Source organism: Pangasianodon hypophthalmus, chromosome 8 (genome assembly GCF_027358585.1).
Source record: "Pangasianodon hypophthalmus isolate fPanHyp1 chromosome 8, fPanHyp1.pri, whole genome shotgun sequence".
In the NCBI taxonomy this organism is placed as follows: Eukaryota; Metazoa; Chordata; class Actinopteri; order Siluriformes; family Pangasiidae; genus Pangasianodon; species Pangasianodon hypophthalmus.
Genome location: NC_069717.1, coordinates 22,710,791 through 22,731,831, shown reverse-complemented (window position 1 = coordinate 22,731,831; position 21,041 = coordinate 22,710,791). Strand labels below are relative to the sequence as shown.

At 37.3% G+C, this 21,041-nt stretch overlaps 1 protein-coding gene across 5 annotated transcripts in view; it reads left to right on the top strand.

The window, feature by feature from the left end:
• Positions 1 to 21,041, top strand: part of plch2a (phospholipase C, eta 2a) — a 127,827-nt gene that overhangs the window by 41,929 nt on the left and 64,857 nt on the right. The window contains exon 1 of one of the 5 annotated variants that reach the window (XR_008302146.1): positions 18,321 to 18,980. The exons of the other annotated variants lie outside the window; for them this stretch is intronic. The gene's annotated coding sequence lies outside the window, so the exon portion shown is untranslated. Of the gene's footprint in view, positions 1 to 18,320; positions 18,981 to 21,041 lie in introns of those variants that run through there. 5 annotated transcript variants of the gene reach the window in all.

Here is a 21,041-nt window from a genome sequence, read left to right as displayed (position 1 = left end):
TGCCACAGTAATTATCTCTCACTTCCCTTTTGTCTGGTTATTGAATAAAATGCCAGCCACAGTGATTTGGCCTGGCCTCCAGGAGTACACTCTGTTGTTTTTGTTGTTGTGGCATCACAATGTGTCATTTTTTTATACTTTACATGAAAAGTACTGTACGTGTTTTGCTTCTAGTCAAACTTGCTCTGGGAATTTGACACATTTCATTTCCTGTCAGTGAAATGCCTCGCATCTGGCATGTTGTTGTACACAACCTTTCCCTTCCGCACTTCGGGGAAGACAAGTGACTTGTGCTCTTCCTCTCTCTCTCTCTCTGGAAGACGGTGACAACAGACAACAGCAGTGAAACTAAATTGCTTTTTCACACAGTTCAGCAAAATTCTTTATTATATAAATCGGGTAATTCTCAACTTCATTTTTACTCCTGTTCGTTAACTACAGCCAGGGACCTCTACGCTGTAAAATAAATTCCTCAGCACAGATATATTTTATGAACACAGTCCAGCTATTCAAATATTAGGCTCATTATTCAAATTTGTACAGTAGTTCTCTTTATAAAGGTTACAGTATATAGAACCTTCCACTGAGAGAACAACTGGGGTTTGGATTAAACTCATTCAATTCAAGTGACCAGTTGAACAAGCTAGTAACTATAAGAAGTCAATAATAAATATACTAACTTTTATAAATTATCCGTTTTTGAATGCATATTGATATATTATGAACGAAGAACACCATTAAGCTTGTTGAATTAGAACCAAGGGCTTGTAGACATGAGAAGTTTGCCCAAAGCACACACCTACCTGTATAAGCATAATTGCAGTGATGTGAAATTATAACAATGTGTAATGTATTCTATTGAATATTAAATAAAAGTAATAATTTTAGCTCAGGACTATAAGTGGTTAATAATTACTTTACAAATGCTTTAAGAGCATTGAGAATAAAATGAAAACCCCCTTTTCACACCTGCTATTACAATCTGAACTGTAATCCCATTTGCGATATTCAAATTACAATCATTTTAGCATTGTAATTATGCCTAGAATTCAAATACACATTGAAATCTTGTACAGATCAGCTTTCGCTTGTCACTTTGGATTTGAATTGTACTGTGCAAGGTGAGAATGTGTCTGTAATTATGCAGGGTCCCTGAGCAAGGACTGTTGAGGAGAGGACAGTGTCTAATCAAAATGCATATTAACACTGTTATGATATTGTGTCCACATGTGAACTCTGGGTCCACTCCACACATCCACATAATAAATTTATTTGTCTCTTGTGGTCACAGTGTGGAACACACACACATATGCAGTGCATTGAATGAAGATTGTTAAGTCATGGGAATGAGATAACTAAGCCAAGACCATGGTTTAGTAACGCGAGAGAATGACATAACTAAGCCGTGGTCACAACCAAGTAAAGCAAACGAACAAAATAACTATGCCTAGACACAGCATTGCTACAATGTTCATTCACTGAATGGGCACGCATTAGTTTCATTGAATTATGTACATATTTTTCAAAAACTTGTTTCCCTTTTCAGCTAAACCTCCAATCTCTTGAGGCTGTATGGACATTAATACACCACCCTTTTATTACACAATCACGAGTGAGCTTCTTCTGTGTTATGTAATGCATTGGCTGCTGTGTATGTCTCAAAATTATTTCTCTGTTTATATGCCAGGAAAAAAATGAGACCATATTTCAGTCACTTTCCTTGTGAGAATGTGTTATGTAAAATTGTAGATGACAGCAGGAGAAACTGCGTCTAAAGCAATGAGGCAATAAAGCGATAGATTTCACTTTTTCTTTTGATCTCAGCAGTGGTTTGCACTACTTGTGTTGAAAAACTTCAAGTAACACTTTCTGTGAAGCCCATAAAACTGTCATAATGCATTATAAGTGTTTCTTGGAAATATTTATTCATGCTGTAATCCAAGCATCACTATTTATTATAATGCTATGTACTGTTCTGCACAACATTATTATTATTATTATTATTATTAGTAGTAGTAGTAGTAGTAGTAGTATTAATAATAATAATAATAGTAGTAACAACATGCATCAGCTGACATCCAGACAGCTTTTTCAATTTTGAAGTCAAGTTGACATAACTTTAATGATGTGGCATACACTCATTGTACACTTTATTAGGAACACCTGTACACTTGCATGTTCATACAGTTATCTAATCAGCCAATCATGTGGCAGCAGCACAATGCATAAAATCATGCAGATACAGGTCAAGCATTTCAGGTAATGTTCACATCAAACATGAGGAAAAATGTGATCTGAGTGACTTTAACCATGGCATGGTTGTTGTTGCCAGATGGGCTAGTCTGAGTATTTCAAAAACTGCTGATCTCCTGGGATTTTCACACACAACGGTCTCTTGAGTCTAAGTGTACATTAACACGGTTGTAAGTTATTTCTTGAGTGCATATTCTTGGGTGCAGAATAGAATAAGGAGACTTATAATTACATATAGTATATAGTTGACACAGAGTTGATCTTTATTCAGAGCACACAAACAGACCAACACATCATCGTCTGAGGCATAAGCACAGGTTTGAAAACACACTTGCAGTTAAGATTTATATAAATTCATAGCATACCTGACAGATAAGACGGAGGAAAATTACAGAGACAGACATAATGAGAAATAGTTTCACCAAAATATGAATGATTGATACGTTATATCAATGCTATTACGTGACTTTGACACAGCAGATGCAAAGTCAGCCTGGAAAATGCTATAACACAACCTTATGTCAAATTGATATCAAAATGAACCAAAGCCATCTTAGTGACTTCTTAGAACAAGTCTTTATAAATGTTTATGTATTCATGATGGACATGACATGATAAACCTTCACATGAAATTTGCATTTTTTTTTTTTTTTTACAATTGCTATGATGTGCTTTCCTTCAAAACATATTAAACAAATCATCGATATTTTACTCATTTTCTATGTCTGGTTTTGCTCAGGAATCTTTACCTTCAAAGTCTTATTGCTTTTTTTTTTTGTCAGCCATGACACAAACAGAGGCTGGAATTTTGTTGACTTTGCAGTGCCTGGCCCCCTTAATTGCTTCTAGTAGTTTTGTTTATGCCATTAGGATGTGATAAAGAATATTACTTCTTATTTATCAGCAGATTCATTAAAGGCTATGGAATAAATAATACAAAATTAAAAAAAAAAAAAAAGTAATAATGGACTAATTGTCTGACAGTGAGCCTGCCAGGGTTTTCTTCTCACCTTAAAGCAATATTTAATCATGGGAAGGTCTATTTAATCAAGCAAATGATGTTTTTGGAAAGCGATATGATAATATGGCAATATGCTGTGAGTATAGCTGTTGGCTTTAAACACCAGCTGGCAGCAGATCTCAAGATAACTCATGGCAGCCATTTCAGATGTTGTACTCTGTCTGGAGAGATAGAAAAACAGACAGACGGACAGACGGGGAGGACTGGGATTTAGCTGTGAAATCAGAGATCAGGGCAAATGATCAATGACCAGTCTAAAAAAAATCAATTATTAATTATCAAGTGACAGTTGTAACAGTCTCACAGGAGTGTATGGTCCAAGTGAAGAGTGTATTGAACAGAATGTGACACCTAATTGTCGTTGGAAAAGAAAACAACCTGTGAACTAATCAAAAGGGGCAGAAAAAAACAGCAAACACAACAAACAGCCCGAGTTTCAAAATACCAGAATGTTAAATACGTGAACGTAACAAATGGCTCATAATTTTAGATGGTAAAGTAGGCAAGACTTCGCAAAGAGTAACTGGTTACTAGACTTTATACATTGTCTCTGAATGAGGAAGTGATGGGATTTGCCTGTGCTAGATAAACCAGAAATTAGTTCGTACTAGGTAATGGGGACTACCTATACACTTGCTTTTCGTACATCAGTGGAAACACTTCTAATTGTATCCATTGCAAAAAAAAAGTCCTGTGCGTGGATTTTATTCACTTTGGAATAGTCTCTCAAGTCATGCTCCTAGATATCGCGAGAGAGTCTGGTCGTTTTCTGAAAGTACTTTATTGCTACTTTTTAAATTGATAATAATCTATTCTTAGAAAATTAAATCCACTGCACTTATTTATTGCTCTTGGCCACCATTGCCAACACTGCACTGCTCTAAATATATATGATTCTAAACAGGTGCAAATAGAAGTTTTGGGTAAAACAGCAAGTGCAGCAATGCAAAGGGCAGCATATGTAAAACCATACAGTATAGAATGATTAAAAACTGCTAAAATAGGAGCAATAGCACAAAGATTACTGAGACAAGTAAAAAAAAAAATCTGACTGGGTTTGCAAATGATTATGTTTCCTCCCAGAAGGATGCCAGTAGGTAGACTGGTGACCCAAACTGCCCCTAGGTGTAAATGAATGCATCCCATGCAGGGTGTATTCCTGCCTCATGCCCAGTGTTTCCTGGGAGATACTCTGAATCTGCAACCTTGATCAGGATTGAGTGGTTACTGAAGATGAATGAATGAATGTAAGCCATCAGAAATTGCATATAAAATCATACAGAAACATAAACAGCACTGACATGGATGCACTGGGCATAAATCCTATGTCTAAACTGTGCTCCTGTCGCCAGATGAAATCAGTTCTGAAGCTGTCGCTCTATCACTCCACATAACCAATTGTGACAAATCTCTTTACACTCTATTTCTTCTCTCTTCACGATGTGAATTGTGAGATTTTTTTCAACACTTTTGTTCATCCTGGCACTTTGTCCTCCAAGTTATGTCAAGCTTTTGTGATGAAAGGTAAAAAAAAAAACAGGTTGAATTTGCAAAAATGACACATGTTATTATATATTATTATTATTATTATTATTATTATTATTAGCAATAGTAGTAGAACTGCAGATATGGGAATGGGATTTTTAAGTTAAAATTTCACAACGGAGAAGTAATTCCTCCAGATTGCTAAAATCCTAAACTCTGGACATAATTTCTTTTATCATTTTACATGTGGATAATGGGTCCAGGAACACAAGCGTCACATATAGCTCTGTTTATCTCCAGTGGATTCCAGTTCACTGAATCAGCAGTTTCTTTCACACTGGTGCAGTTCTAACAAGATGTATGCTGTCCTTAATTTTCTGAAAAGGCACACTGTGTGTATGTGTGTGTGTGTGTGTGTGTGTGTGGCTTTACTGTAAATTGGCCCTGGTGTCACTGAGAGTAAGCAATTACTGACAATACACAGTGGTGCCTGACTACAGGAAGGCCAGAGGGACCTTCACTAATCTCCAAACAATGTTTGTGTGGCTTAAAGAATTGTTTCTGCTCTTCTATTCTGAGATTATAAAATCTATGAGGTAATGTAAAATCTATTTATACATTTAGGAATAACAATCCAACATTTACTGCATTGCTTTAACATTAACAAACCATGAGCATTATTATTTTTATTAAATAATGAATTAAATAAGACAAATAATAAACACCTGCCACAAAACTCCAGTGCTTGGAAGCTGATATTTTGTATATCTGAAACATATATTAAAAATACAACATCTCAAAAATACACATTTTTGTGTAAATTAGGCTAAAGATGAAGGAACCCAGGAGTTGTAGATGCTTTATTGGTGAACAAGTGAATAAAAACTTTTTGTATGTTCTACTCAAATAGCTAGTTTTCTACAGTGATGTTAACCATTTGCTGCGTAGTAAATGCCCAGTGTAACTATTTAGGTAACATTCTTGAAAGTTAGTCTACTTTAATATTAGCTTGCTGGCAATCGTTAGCAGCTAAAAGCCAGATTTTGCTGCTTAATAGGAATGTAGCTATTACAGCAGAACAAAAATGTTAGATGCACTTACCTCAGTACAGTTCATATCTTGCATATCTTGACTCCACATAAGTCTGCTCCATGCCTGTTTACTTCATGGACACAAGCCTGGCAGACAACTGTGATAAATACTAAATGCCGAGTTCAACCAAATTTGTCCTAATTTACATAAAATCTGTATTTTTGATATTTGAATTTTTGAGATTATTATTTAGGCTTGTGTTTTTTTTAATCTCAAAACTGTAACCCATAATTTCTAACTATATGTTTTGAAAGGCAAATCTTACCCACAGCAAAAAACATTGGCAAACATTTGACAAATATATATTTCAAATATACAAAATTCATATTTAAACACTTTTATCGGCTTCCAATCTCTATATACAACGTCCAATATGTACGTGACTTGCTAATTCTGAAGTTTGTTCATGTTAAGTAATGTTAAGTAATGAACATTAACTCCTGGTGGCTGATGACTAAGTTTGTCATTTGAATGTAGCTTGAAAGACGATAACTTAAGAAACTAAAGTAGTTTCACTGAGTCAGTTATATAAAAACTTATAACATCCCTGCTGCTGGGGAGAAAAAGCTCTTCAGCTCTTCTTGGAGTCATTTATTCTTGATTAGAAGACATCTTCACCAAAAAATTGAAATACTGTGAGCTGTATTCATAAAGAATCCTGAAATTGAGGCCTTTCTAATTTTTTTTTAATGACTATCAGCTTCCTACTCTGTAATGAATACAGACACTGTGCTTTAATAATTTCTCTTTACAGACATCTACAATTTGCACCAATTAAATAAGTATTATAGACAACGCAACAGACGAAGCAGCACCAAGCTTGAAATTTATTTGCACTTCAGTTAAGGTTATCATCATCTCCTCTGCTCTTCCCTTTCTCCACCCTTTCTATCTTTTTTCAGCAAATTCAGCCATGCCTTAATTAAGCTTCTCTCTCTACGTCGCTTCACTTCTTTCGTTATTCTCGATAAGAACAGGGCCAGGGATTATATTCTACTGCGGGAAGACGTTCACTCTCGCAGCACTTGTCCTCAGAAAGGAGTCAAGCGAGTGCACCAGAGTTCCCCTGAAAAACGAGACTCAACTCTTCATCTCGTGTTCAATTTCAGGCCTGAGATCACCTGCACTTCAACCGGGAGAGTGAAACAGTGCCTGGCTTCCACACGACTTGAGTTCAGAGAAAGTCAACTCAGGCGAATATCCAGATAGAAGGCTAGGGCCATCAGTGCCCTTAAAGGGATATGCCACAGGGCTTGTTTTCCAGAGGGAGTTTCAACATGCACTTCCTCCTCATGACTTTGTTTAGCTTAGTTTTACACTTGTAAATATGTACATCTGCCATACCACTTACAGTCATAGGCAGGCATTCCATTTGCGTACCTTTTTAAATTGAAATAGCATTTATTAACTGTTTTACCCACAGTTGTAGAGTTTATTCACTTACTGTCATGAGACTTGTAGTTTGCATAATGAATAAACTTAATTATTTAATAAACTAAAAATTAGCCAGGAAGCCCATTTTGCTCTACCAATAATTGCTCTGTCCACTGTTGCCAACTTTGCGTTATGCATACATACGTGTTTGAGCGGGTCTACCTTGCCATACCATGTGCTTTACCTGAGCCTGCTAACTTAGCTTACTAATGCGCTTATGGAGTTGGGTTCCTTCCATTTTCCCCTCTTCTCTCTGCTGGGTCAGTTCCTCCCTCTTTTTTTTTCCACTCAGACTGGTGGATCTGTGTAGTTTTCTCTGGCTGTATGGCTTCCTGTTCTCTGGTGAACCTGGAATGTTAGCTGAATTTGCTAACAGCACTGGGACGGGAGTTGGTTTCTTTCAAGTTTACCCCTCATTCTCCTCACCAGTCAGTTATTCCTTTGCATTTTTCCACTCAGAGTTTTAAACATCTCTTGCCATCTGGCTGATTACAAGGCCTGGGGCTACATACTGCTAGCTTGTTTCCCCCCCCACCATAGCACATGCTGTAAGACCATTGTTTGAACACTCTGGAAGCTGAAGCCAGGCAGCAACACTATGCTCGCTGCCTCTGCACAGGTTTCAGAATCACAAAACCAGCATGGCCAAACAGACCAGCCACCATGTCAGCACAACCTGGTCCTGCTTTCTAAAGCCCACAAGCCCTAGACCTGCCCTCAGGCCCCTAACATGTGAAGCCTGAGCACCTTCCATTCACGTATGGGATGTGCCCTAAAGAAAACCCCCATCACTAAAAGGCCCTGTGGAGCAAATCCATGAAGGGCAGGGCTGGCAATGGGGCAATTTACAGCCAAAAATATTGCTAACTGGGCAGCAGTGCATTAGATCAGTGGGTCCTCCATTAGATCAGTGGGTCCTCCAATTCTATAGTTGGTGCCCAGCGTTCTCAGGGATCAGGTACTCATCGATATTAGACCTCAACATGGTTGCTGCTTTGATCCAAGACTTTTGTGCCCTCTTGGTCAGAGGTATGATCAAAAAGCTAAATCTCATAAATTCAGAATATGCTTCTACTCAGCATACTTTCCCAATCAGTATAAGCATGATGGTATTTGCTCGATTAATGCATGTGTGACTGAAGTAGCTGGGGAAAAGAGGCAGAAGGCAAATTCCCATCAGTCAACTGATTGAACACAACACTATTCACTGCCAAAAAGACACTAACTCTAAAGTCTTAGCTGTGGGTGTAATTAATGAAGTGCCCAGTGAATGTATATTTAAAGGATACTTCAGCAAAATGCTAATTCCTTAATAATGTGTGCAAGCTTGCAGTCTTCATATAACCTAATCATACTAACTCATTCTCAGGGCAATAATTCACTGTTAACCATGTAAGCATGTTGTTTTTTTCCTTCATTTCTGAAAGTGTAATCAGCGGTATCTAATGAGAAGTTGATGAAGACAAAAGAGCACCAAGACTAAACTGAAAAAAAAAAAATGTACCCAGTAATCGAAGAAGTATGTGCTCTGCTCTTCAGTATACTCTCTTTTCCAAATGTAATGTTTGTGTGTTATGAGAGACAGAGAGAGAAAATGATCTTGAACATCCCCCTGAGTTTCAATTACTTCTCACCTCTGTCAGGGTTGGAAGTATTGCCCTGGGACCAGAGGTGAGACCATAATGGTAATGAGGCCCAGGAGCTGTTGGATGAAAACACACACCATGTCAATGGGCAAAAGTCGAAATGGAAAAGGAAAGGAAAATGAGTTGAGAAAAAGTATGCTCTGAAAGAGGAATTACCTCAAGAAAATGCATTAAAATGCATTAAGCCATTCTTAATTTTAGCTTCCTCACTTTTCTTATAGAGCTTCTGAATGTGCGCAAAACCAGGAATATATGAAGAACCCTGCTGAGGGAAAAATGCTGATACAGCACATCAATATTTTTGCACTTCAGCTCCCAATAATTGCATTTTCCCACCCATATAACCTACTTCTGATGTTCTTTAATGCCACTACATGTTTGCCTTCAATAACTACAATTGACATTATTACTTGTTATGTGGGTGGGAACCAAATTGCTAAAATGAGAAAATCTGCAGAGATGGCACATTAATGTGATAATCACAATGAAGACTAGTCACTGCAACCAACATCAATATATTCTCCAAATACTCAGGTCTTATTATTCATTTGAATCTTGGCTTTTTCTCATTGGTATAATATAGTATTTAATTTTTAATGGTCTCTTGCTTTTATAGATTACAGAATATTTCATCCATATGCTTTATCAGTTCACATTTTTTTTAAATCATCTGATTGTTTTTTTTTTTTCTTTTCAGGCTTAACAATTTTTCTAAAGATCTGATTATGTACCCACTGATCTATTGGATTTGCCACTGTGGGTATAATACTGTGTTATAAACTGTAGTTAGTACCTGGTATCATTTACATTATAGCAGATATAAACAGTTGTTTCCTCACCACTTTTTTCTTACCTCAAAAAAATAAGTTTACAGCTTAAATTGCGGCTTGTCATGTTAAGAAGAAAACAGAAAGCCCTCTGTCCTCAAGACATTCACGTTTCAGAAAACTTAAAGTTACAGCTTTATCTCATACAAACCATAACACACATTTTTAATTTGTTATTGTGGAGTGTCTCTCATCACAGTGTCTCTGTTTAAATTACATATAACAAGTGCTTTAATATAAACCTGTGATTTGCCTTGTAGCCAAACTACTGTCTGAGCCATGGTATAAGCTATATTATGATGTACAGTGTACTGTATACTGTATATGCACTGATAACTGGGTACTGGCGAATTATTAGGAACACCTGTATCCCTGCTCATTTATGCAGTTATCCAATCAGGCAATCATGTGGCAGCAGCACAATGCATAAAATCATACAGGTACAGATCAAGACCTTCAGTTAATGTTGTTTAATGAAGTTTACACAGAATGGTGCGGAAAACAAAAAAACACTGAATGAGTGTCAGTTCTGTGGGTGGAAACTCCATGTTGATAAGAGTGGCCAGAGGAAAAGACTGGTTCAAGCTGCCAGGAAAGATGTAATAACTCAAATAATCACTCTTCAAACCCGTGTTGACCAGAAAAGCATCTCAGCATGCACAAAACATTGAACCTTGAGGTGGATGGGCTACAACAGCAGAAGACCACATTGGGTTCCACTCTTGTCATCCAAGAACAAGAAACTGAGTCTATCATGGACATAGGTTCAACAGAACTTTACAGATGAAGATCAGGAAAAAATCACCTGGTCTTTTTTCAGTCTTCAGCTATCCAGTTTTGGTGAGTCTTTGCCCATGATAGCCTCAGATTCTTGCTCTTTGGCTGACAGGAGTGGAACCTAATGTGGTCTTCTGCTGTTGTAGCCCATGAAAGGTTTGATGTGTTGTGTGTTCTGAGATAGTTTTCAGCTCACCACAGTTGTAAAGAGTGCTTATTTGGGTTACTATAGACTTCCTGTTAGCTAAGACCAGTCTGGTCATTCTCCTCTGATCAGCTCATAGGATGTTTTTTGTTTTCCACACCATAGAGACTGTTGTGTGTGAAAATCCCAGGAGATCAGCAGTTTCTGAAATACTCAAACCAGGTGTACAGGTGTTCTAAATAAAGTGGATGGTGAGTAATCGTAGTAGAGCCTCTCCGCTTATAAACTGAAGGGTATGAATTCCAGCCCCAAGACTTCCAGAAAGCTGTGTTTAAGCCTTTGGGAGCACTGTTCAGCCCTATTGCACTATTGGATTCCTCAGTTGAGAGTCACTTTGGATAAAAGCACCTGCTAAATAAACAAACAAATGAAAATATTATAATATCTCTATCAAGGAAAAGTATATTGATATTAGATAACAGTGCATTAGATAACAGGATCTTTACGTATTATGTAAACTCTCTTTGCTGTTTAAATAGTAGGACCTCACAGTACTTCAGGTATAGTCTTAAAGGAATAGTTTACTCATAATGGATGAACTAAACATGGATGAAATAAATGTATCAGCACTGTCCAAGGCAAAGCCATTTTGCAGGTGTGTGAAGGTTGTGTATTGTATTTCTTTCATTACACTGGACTCCTAGTGCCTTTTGAGTGCTCCCTTCTGTGTATTATGTAAAGAGATGCATCTATTGAGTTGGGTTACATAAGCTTTTCCCTGGAGAAGAATGGGCCAAATCATTGCGGCCCGTTAGATTTAAATTGCACACAGAGCTTTGTACACGGATCAGGTGCATGCCGAATAGGATTAACTTTGTGGTGAAGGATGGCCTGGAGGAACATCAACACAGATTTTTTTTTTATGTTGGTGAATTTGTCAGTTCGATGACAAAAGGGTTGATTGCATCTATGGAAAATCATATTCACTGCTCGTCTCTTGTTCTCGTTAGTATTTGACGAATGTAATTAAGACACAAATTGAGGTCAGTGCTCAACTCTGGGCCACTTTTGGGACACGCTGGTCTCAGGACTACAAAAAGAGTCTTGTTATGTAAGGAATAAAACACTTGGGGGCGTGCTGTTATAGGAAAATAATCAGTGACACTGTGTTGTGATGCAGAATGACATGAAGTCGAGTTTGTTTTACCATTGTGAAATTTTTATTTCTCTTACACAACAGCAATTTGCCAATAATTATATATACATACATACATACATACACACACACACACACACACATACACACGTGTATGTATATATATATATATATATATATATATATATATATATATATATATATATATATATAAAGAGAGAGAGAGAGAGAGTAAAATTTTATCCAGTTATAGTTACTTTCAATGTTGTGGAAAGTCTACAGAACAAGTTAGTAAGTTTGTTCCTATTATCACTTATGCAGCTATGAACAGCCATTCCCTCACCAGCTTCTCTTTTTTTCTTTCTTCTTAACGTTAATCAGAAAAAAACTGCAGTTTTCTCTATTTCAGAGAAAAGGGAAAGCTTGACCTTTACAACTGCAGCTCCAAGTACAGACAGTGGAAACTCTTTCCATAATTGTTAAATAACCATCTCCTTAAAGACATCGTCACCATATCAGTGATTATACAGTATGTTTGTATTTCTTTATTAAATAACATAATTTCAAATCTATTTATTAGCCTTAATTATGATGGGCATCCACCATACAAGTCCCTGTAAGGTTCAAGAGTCAAGAATTCAACAGCACTGTAGAATAGGCAAGCGCTACAGGATTCTGCACTGAACTTTTTAGGGTTTCCTTAGAGGGGAAGAAAACAAAGATGAACCCATGAGGAAGTGAAGAATTAAAATGTATTTTAACTAAATGCTACTATTAACTATCATATCACAGTCATCTCTGTGGCCTATCAGTATCGCACAAGGCTTTGCTGAAAACTCTCTAAAACAGTTTCATGTGTGTTTTATAGTTAGTGTCTGCCCTTGTGCCATCAATTTGGCCGTGTGGACCCATGCAACCTTGCGCCGCATCAAGTATAAAACAGCCGTATTTTCTCTCAGCTATAAACTACATTCTTACTTTTTTCATTTTTCTTGCATTTTTCTTTCTATTCTCTCTGGATTTCATTTTTTGTTGACCATTTATCATCCAGAAAACCCTATTAGGCAGAAAGAAGACAGGGTGGTGTCTTTCTATGTATTTCTCTCTCTCTCTCTATCCCTGAAGATGTCCAGCACCAATTCTAACACCAAAGCCAGCTGAATATTGGGATCAGACACAGCTGTCTAAAACTGTTCTTCCTCTATTTTTCTCCTGGTAATTGTACCATGTGTTTGTTGAGCTAGCAGCATGATGGTATGCAGTAATGCTACTATATTAAAACAGTTTGTTACAGTACAGGTTGCTTTGTGTTGGGTAGGATGCTGGTCAGCTTTTGGGCCTGAGAGGGAATGCATGGTATGCTTCATTATGTGTTTAAATACTTTCATTAGTGCATGTCAGCATGCCAGATTGGTTATTTATGTTACTACTTAGTTATAGACTCCAATATTACTCTATTAATCAATTACCTTTACTGGTACATACAAACTACATTAGATTAATCTGATACTGACATACTGGCATCTCTATGATTCCCTTATTTAGGTGTTCTGTTAATACTACTGGTATTAGTTGTTAGTATTTGCTTCTACTATGTACTTACTTGACTTACTTCATTATTTTCTTACTTATATAAATGCTCCATTACCCCATGACATTCATATATGCCATAACATATACACTCCACCTCTTTCTTTCTCACTCCACACTTATTTAATTCATGATTTTATTACTTAATGGTATATTACTCCATTGCTTCATTACGTAAGTCCATCACTTTCATACTCCACCATTTTCTTACTCACTCTGCACATATTTAGTGTATTTTCTTACATGCGAACTTCATTACTTACCTACTGTATGATTTTCTTATTCCATTGGTTACTCAGTAACATACTTGTACCAAACATTATTCTACTATTTACATACAGCTTATTTACTTACTCTAATAGATACACCATTATTTACTTTTATACCCCATCATTTACTAACTTCATCCATTGCTTACCCCACTACTTACTTATATACTCTGTTTGCTATTCCTTTACTTACCCTTATACTCCATTACTTATTCCATATAGTTTTATACTCCATTATGTACATACACCATTATGTTCTTACTTATCTTACTTTGTCCATAAGTTAATTACCTACACCACACCACACATACTCCACCATTTTCATACTCCACCACCTTCTACTCCATGATTTTACTACTCCATTATACTGTATACATACTCAATCCATGTCTTATTAACTGATCCCATTGCTTTCTCCATGATTTTATTACTCTATTAAATACCCACGCCATTATTTGCATCTATTGTCCATTACTTTCTTACCTGATGATTTACTAACATCATTCAATACTTACCCCATTGCTTAAGTATACAGCCGATATTTTATTCTGTTGTTTAGTTTTATACTCCACTACTTACTTATTCTGTCCCTTACTAACATTATTTATTACCTGCTTACTTACAATACCTACATTGCTAATTAATGACCTCCATGAGCTACAAACTTAATGACTTACAAATTCACTCCTTTACTTACATACTTCATAACTTACTTTCCTGACTGACTGTACTGAGGAAATGAGACTCGGATGAGTTTGTAGATTGAATTTAAACTGCATAGAGAGAAGGGCTAGACCCTGTCAATGCCCCTACAAAGATGGATAGTATACCAAGGAGATGCCAAATACTTGAATCATTACAATTCAGCGGAGCACTTCCAAAATCCTATTATTCACATTTAAAAAGGAATCCGCTCAGAATGCAACGCATATGGGACCCGAGAGCGGCTGATTAAAATCTTTTGATGGTTGAGTTCATATAAATGGATACACTGATTTCTAAAGAGTCAGAGTATAATAACATATGCAAAAATAGATAACGCTGTTTGGCGGTGAAATAAACTTGATCATTGATCCTTATTCCCCTCTTTCCAGTATATTTCTTCCAAAATCGTATCAAAGCTTTTTTCCCCAGATCTTTCAAGTGCTGTGACTTGATACAGGCCAAAAGTTTGGAGCTAACATTAACTTTGTAAGAAACAAACCTAGAAATAATATTTTCTTCAAGAGACATCAGAGATCATATGTTTATTACAACCTGTTAAGGGAAATTTGTAGAAGCACACTATGTCTCTGTCTTTGTCTCTGTCTATGTCAGGCCACTGCATACTACAGCCTCTTTTAAGATCACCTGACCCTATGCTTGATTCATGTGTCTGATTACTGATCTGCCCTTCTGGTTGGTCTGCCCTGATTCTGTCAATAAACCTGCACTGAGAGATTATTGGGTTTCATTCAAGTTCATATGAATGAAGTCATAAGAAATGTATGTCCACTAGCCCTGTCCATAACCCTAACCTTCCTCCTAACTCTTTGTGTTGTGTGAGATGTTAGGAAATATGAGACATTGCAGTTTATTAACCTAAAAAAGAAAACAGCAATAGTGATTATTAATAAGAGATTCTCAGTTTGTTTTAAACACAGCATAACTCTCAAATTCCGATTCAAGTGTTATCATTACAAGTAAATAATTAAAAACTGGTAACACTTTATTTAGATAGTCCAGTGTAGACATTGTAAAAAAAAAAAAAAAAAAACACCTACTGACTGTCATTAACCAGCCAAGTTGAGTCTATAGCAGGGGTCGTCAACTGCTGGACCACAGTCTGGTTATGAACCCAGCAATGAACACTATGTGGCCAAAAGTTTGTGGACACCCATATGTGGGCCTTCTCCAAACTTTTGCCACAAAGTTGGAACCACACAACTGAATGCTGTAGCAAAACAATTTCCCTTCACTGGAACTAAGAGACTCAAACATGTTCCAGCATAACAATGCCTCTGTGAACAAAGTGAGGTCCATAAAGACATGGTTTGCCAGGTTAGAGTCGAAGAACTCAAGTGTCCTGCACCGAACCCTGAACTCAACTCCACTGGACACCTTTGGGATGAAATGGAATGCTGACTGTACCTCAGGCCTCCTCACCCGACATCAGTTCCTGACCTCGCTAATGCTCTTGTGGCTGAATGGACAAATATTCCCCGTAGCCATGCTCCAAAATCTAGTGGAAAATCCTCCCAGAAGAGTGGAGTTTATTATAACAGCAAAGGGCGGACTAAATCTGGAATGAGATGTTCAAAATACACATATGGTGTGATGGTCAGGCATCTACAAACGTTTGGCCATATAGTGAATTTTTTAGAATTAGTTTAAAGGTTGGTTGATGACGGTAACCAGACAGGATGTAAACATGTCTCTACATGGTTTGTAGACAGTCTAAAGTGGATGATATCTTTACAATAATGAACACTGATGTCATCAACGTTGAGTTTTAACGTTGTTTTAACATTAAGTTTAATCAATAGTTGTCATAACAGCGACACAACTTCTTGGGCATCTAAATCAAATTAAACCTTGAGAATGATGTTAAGGTAAATTGCAACTGAAACACACCAAAAAATGGGAGTCTTCAGCAGGGGCTCCTTCTTACAACAGCACGCGCCAACAGCATTGTTAATGTTTTCAGTTAAATCCTTGCCAGATGGCGGAAATCCAGACTGATCTCTTACCACACACCAGCAACAAAATACCTGATTAATATGGGAGCCCAGTGGTGGCAAGCGTTGTGCCACAAAAAAAAAAAAAAAAAAACTGTTTTTTTCTCTACTGGATTCTTTGTTTAGCAGAAATGTCAAATGGAAATTCAACCAGAGATTCATGGACAGTGGCTAACTCAGAAGGCACATTCAATTAGACTGAAGGTCTTTTAGGGTCAGACAAAGAAAGGCAAGCTCAATTTATGTCATGATTGCTGGGGAGCCATCAGACATTGAGACAATACCAAATTTTGGAGGCAAGAAGGCGAGATGATAAACTTTTCTTTGCTATGTAATATGTTTGAACACGTGTCAATATGACATACAGTAGAGATGTGACACTAGTTCATTCCATTTTCCAAAATCGCCTTGTGTGGTCCGAATGTATGTGTCGTTGAGTCCACATTCAAGAAATCTAGAGATAATGGTCTGGCTGATCTTTGTGTTACGGCATTGACTACATCTTTGATCACAATCCAATCTGTTCTGTCAGAACCCTGCCATTCACCTGGATTATCAGCTCCTTTCTTTCCTCTTGCTGACACCTAACCTTCTTTTATCTGTGGTGGAACTGTCAAAGCTGTGCAGATTCCCTGCAGAGCTAACTCCCCTACAGCTTCATTGCAAACCAGAGTCTTGTATCAAACGGCACAGAGGGGTTCCTAATAAATGAAGAGAAGAATACAGAACAGAAAAGGTCTTGATGCTTTAGTTTTCTTCAAATCTCTTTTTAATTTCTCTGTAGTAGGGGCTGATAAAGAAATTCACATGATCGCAGTTCAGCAAAAGAATTGTAATTCTGAATATCTTTTGTTAATTACACCTTACATTCACAGTTAAATTTATGCATTATTCACTCTCATTTTCTCTGTGTGTTGGTGTATGGAAGTGCTGAGTGTGTGTGCGTGTGTGTGTGTCAGTGCATTCAGTACAGGTTGTTCAGTATGCATTTTCTTCGTCCAGTTTGTGCTATATATAACTCAGTTCCCAATTCTGTATGCAGTCATCCCCCTTAAAAACTTCACCACTGCCTATTACTTTAATAAGATTCATATTGTATAACCATTGCATAACCTCATACTCTCATAATTATGTTATGAAGGCTGATTTATAATGAAAATCTGTCCATATTCAGGACCGCACCCTGCGTATCCTGCACCTTTCTTCTCATCTGTCTCCTCTGACCCACTTTCTTTGATCTGAAGGAGGTTCCCTGAGGCTGCTTCAGAACCACGGACAGTTCCCGAGCCGTCACTTTCCTCCATTACAGTTTGTTCTCCTCCCAGGCTTCCGAGTCGAACATCAGTCCATCTCACTTCGCTTCAGAACAAGGGCTCAGATTAGTGTGCCTCGCTAACTGGGCGCCTGTTTGTGGAGTTCCAAATTTAGATCCTGTAGATGGAATCTACGGCAATAAAAGGTAGTTTGGGATGCTCACATGTAATCCGTCCCTGTTTAGATGACACAAATCAGTTGTGATGGTTCTGAAATACACGTCTCAATGGACATTGATTAATCTCCCTGTTCAATCTCTAACTGACAAAATTTGCTCCATTAATCTCCATCAATATATTATTGACCATCTGAATTTTTCTCCACATCTTTATTTTTACATAGGACTCTTTTAAAGTCTCATCGTTACCACCTCTGAAAGCTTTTTTTTTTCTGAGGGAAGCTAATGCACTGCATCCTGGTGTGTTTAGCACACAATGGAGAGGTACATTAACACTTGTCAGAGTGCTTCAGCATATGGAAGTGCTTTTATGGCAAATCCATTGAGGATATTCCCAGATCATGCCAGAGCATTTCTTATAGGTTCTGACTCAAATCTCTAAATCGCTGCACACACACACACACACACACACACACACACACACACAGAATCTTCCAGTGGTACTGGCACACCCATTCACTCCCCTATAAGCAAGATAAGTCTGAATAAAACATGAGAGGCAGCCCTTGTTTAGACTCACACAAATGTACCCATGCTTTCCATTCTCTCTCTCTCTCTCTCTCCCTCATGTTTTCTTTCTCCTCCCCTACTCATCTCTGCTCACTCTCAGTTCTCTCAGCTTCTCCCTTCCTCCCTTTCCCTCGGTGGTAAAAAAAAGTGAGCGGCCAATTGCGCACGTGGATACAAAGCTTTCCCCAGAGTGTGGACCACATCAGAGAGAGAGAGAGAGAGAGAGAGAGAAAGAGAGAGAGAGAGAGAGAGAGAAATAGAGCAAGAGCCACCCAGACTGAGAAGCAAGAAGCAGAGAAAGAGGAAGAAAATGAGGAAGAACTGAATAAGAGAGAAGGAGGGACAAAATAGAAAGGTAGTAGTTGCTCTCACTCAGGTGGCTCAGCTTTGACATGACTCTCCGGCGCTCCACACAGCCACTCATCTGCTCATCTCGGAGATGCGCTCCCATTAAAGTGGCTCTGGAGTGCCATGCGCCTCCATCCCCCTCCCACTAGCACATGGAGAGCCCTCTTCCTGGAATATGGAGGATTTTAGCAATATTAGGAGTCTCAGCCCAGAGGAAGGTAAGCATACTTGACATTTTACCAATTTTATGGACACAACCCCAAAAGAAAAAGATACAAATAAAGAAAATATACAACATGGATTGTTGACTGTAGGTGAGCTCAGGTGGTTAGAGTATTCCTAGACATTCCACACTTTTCTCCAAGAAATATGCATTTTTTCCTCCTGGCATTGTTGTGCTTCTCTTATTTGTCTCCTTATGTGATAGTGTTGTGTGCAAGAGGGCTATTCTGTATACAGTGCGGAGGAGAAAGTATTGTGTTGGCTTTGTTTGTGGAGGGAAGCTTAACACCATCCCACTCGGAGTACGAATGAGACAGGCTGCTCGTTAAAGTAGTTATTAAAGGAGTTTCCTATAGAATTAGGATGCTCCGTGCTTGAAGACTTGAAGTAGATTTAAATTAAGTGTTTAGATTAGTACATGCAAAATATGTTTTCATGCAAAACAATTATTAGAAATTTGAAGTTTATACATATAGTTTATTCCACATGGTTTTCAAAGTGAGGACTACGGACCTCCAAGGGCTGTGAAGCATAGCCAGGGGGACTGTGATTTTTTTATTTTTAACAATGATTACAACCTACATTGTCAAAACTATTATATTTGTTATTGAGTTGCAACAGTTATTAGCTTGTTTGACTGCTTACTTGAACTGAATGGGTTTAATCCAAACTCATAAACAAGTCAGTTATAAATAATGTCAATTTGAATTTATTGACTACTGACTAATTTTAATTCAAATGTGTTCTGTCGAAAAAGTTCATGAATAATAAAAATCTCTGGCTCCAATAAATATCCAAAATATTATGGTATACATTTCAGCCTAATATTTTAATCTTTTTCCATTTCAATGAGTCCCTGGCTGCAAAAAAAAAAAAAAAAAATTATTGTATTTTAATAAATATACTGTATATGAATATTGTATATTTTAATACATCTATTAGTTCAGGTGAAGCATTTAAAATAGATCAAATCACATTTTATCTCAGGTCCACTGAGGGTATATGTGGAATTAAACAAATAACTGAATTTTCAGCAATAAAATGAAACTTGAGTCAAGTACCTTAAGACTTTTTCTTAAGAGACTCTTCTGATGCACTTCTCAAGGAAACATGATAAGATGCTGCACTTGATGTATCTCTGACATCTCAACATGGCCTCTTGGTAATAATTCCTGTGGTCTTGTAAGTACTTGGGCTTCCAAGTGCACTTGTTGTAACATGGTTTCCCCTAAATATGCATAGAAAAGGTCATGTTTGCTTAGAAAAGGTGTTTTCTGTCAAATGTTTAGTGGAAACACTTAACACGGTGATGTAAAAGCGCTGAAGAAAATCATCCCGCTATAAGAATAAACTCTGTAAGAAAACTATTTATCGTTAAGCTAATACTTTTATCACTGAACGTGCCTTATGCAGATTAACACAACAGGCTAGTGTATATGCTAAAAAATTTTTTAAAAGAACATTTTGTGAACTACATCAAATGTTGACTGTTGAGGATTAACACCAATGTGTTCATACTGGCAAATGCAGCCTTGCATGAAGTACACTTTCACCTGGTGTAATATAGAGTCCTGATACTTTTAGCTCTTCAATCTGAGAATGCTTAGTGCATGGCTAATTTGTTTAGTATTAAGTGAAACTCAAAATGCCTAATTTATTAAAGCAAGTAAAGGTAAAGGGGATTTATGCACTCCGCCTCACGTCCTGCCTAAGAACACTTTTACCCATGATAAAATCACTGTAACACACCCCCTCAAGTGGTGTATTGCTTTTAGAAAAAGGCTTAAGTGTAATGGTTTTATTGGTTTAAAACCTGCCATATGAATAATACAGTCACATGTGTGTGTATAGAGAGCATTTTTAAAACAGCTTTGAACATAGCTCAGCCAATCACATTTTAGAAATCGAACAATCTGTTTTATGATATACCTTTTAAACTCTGTTGAATAATTGAATAATCAGAACACACTAGCACCAACACACTAGCAACTCCATAATAATTGGGATACAAATTTGCATTTCAAAACAACGAGGGATGTTTAGTTTTCATGGATTTT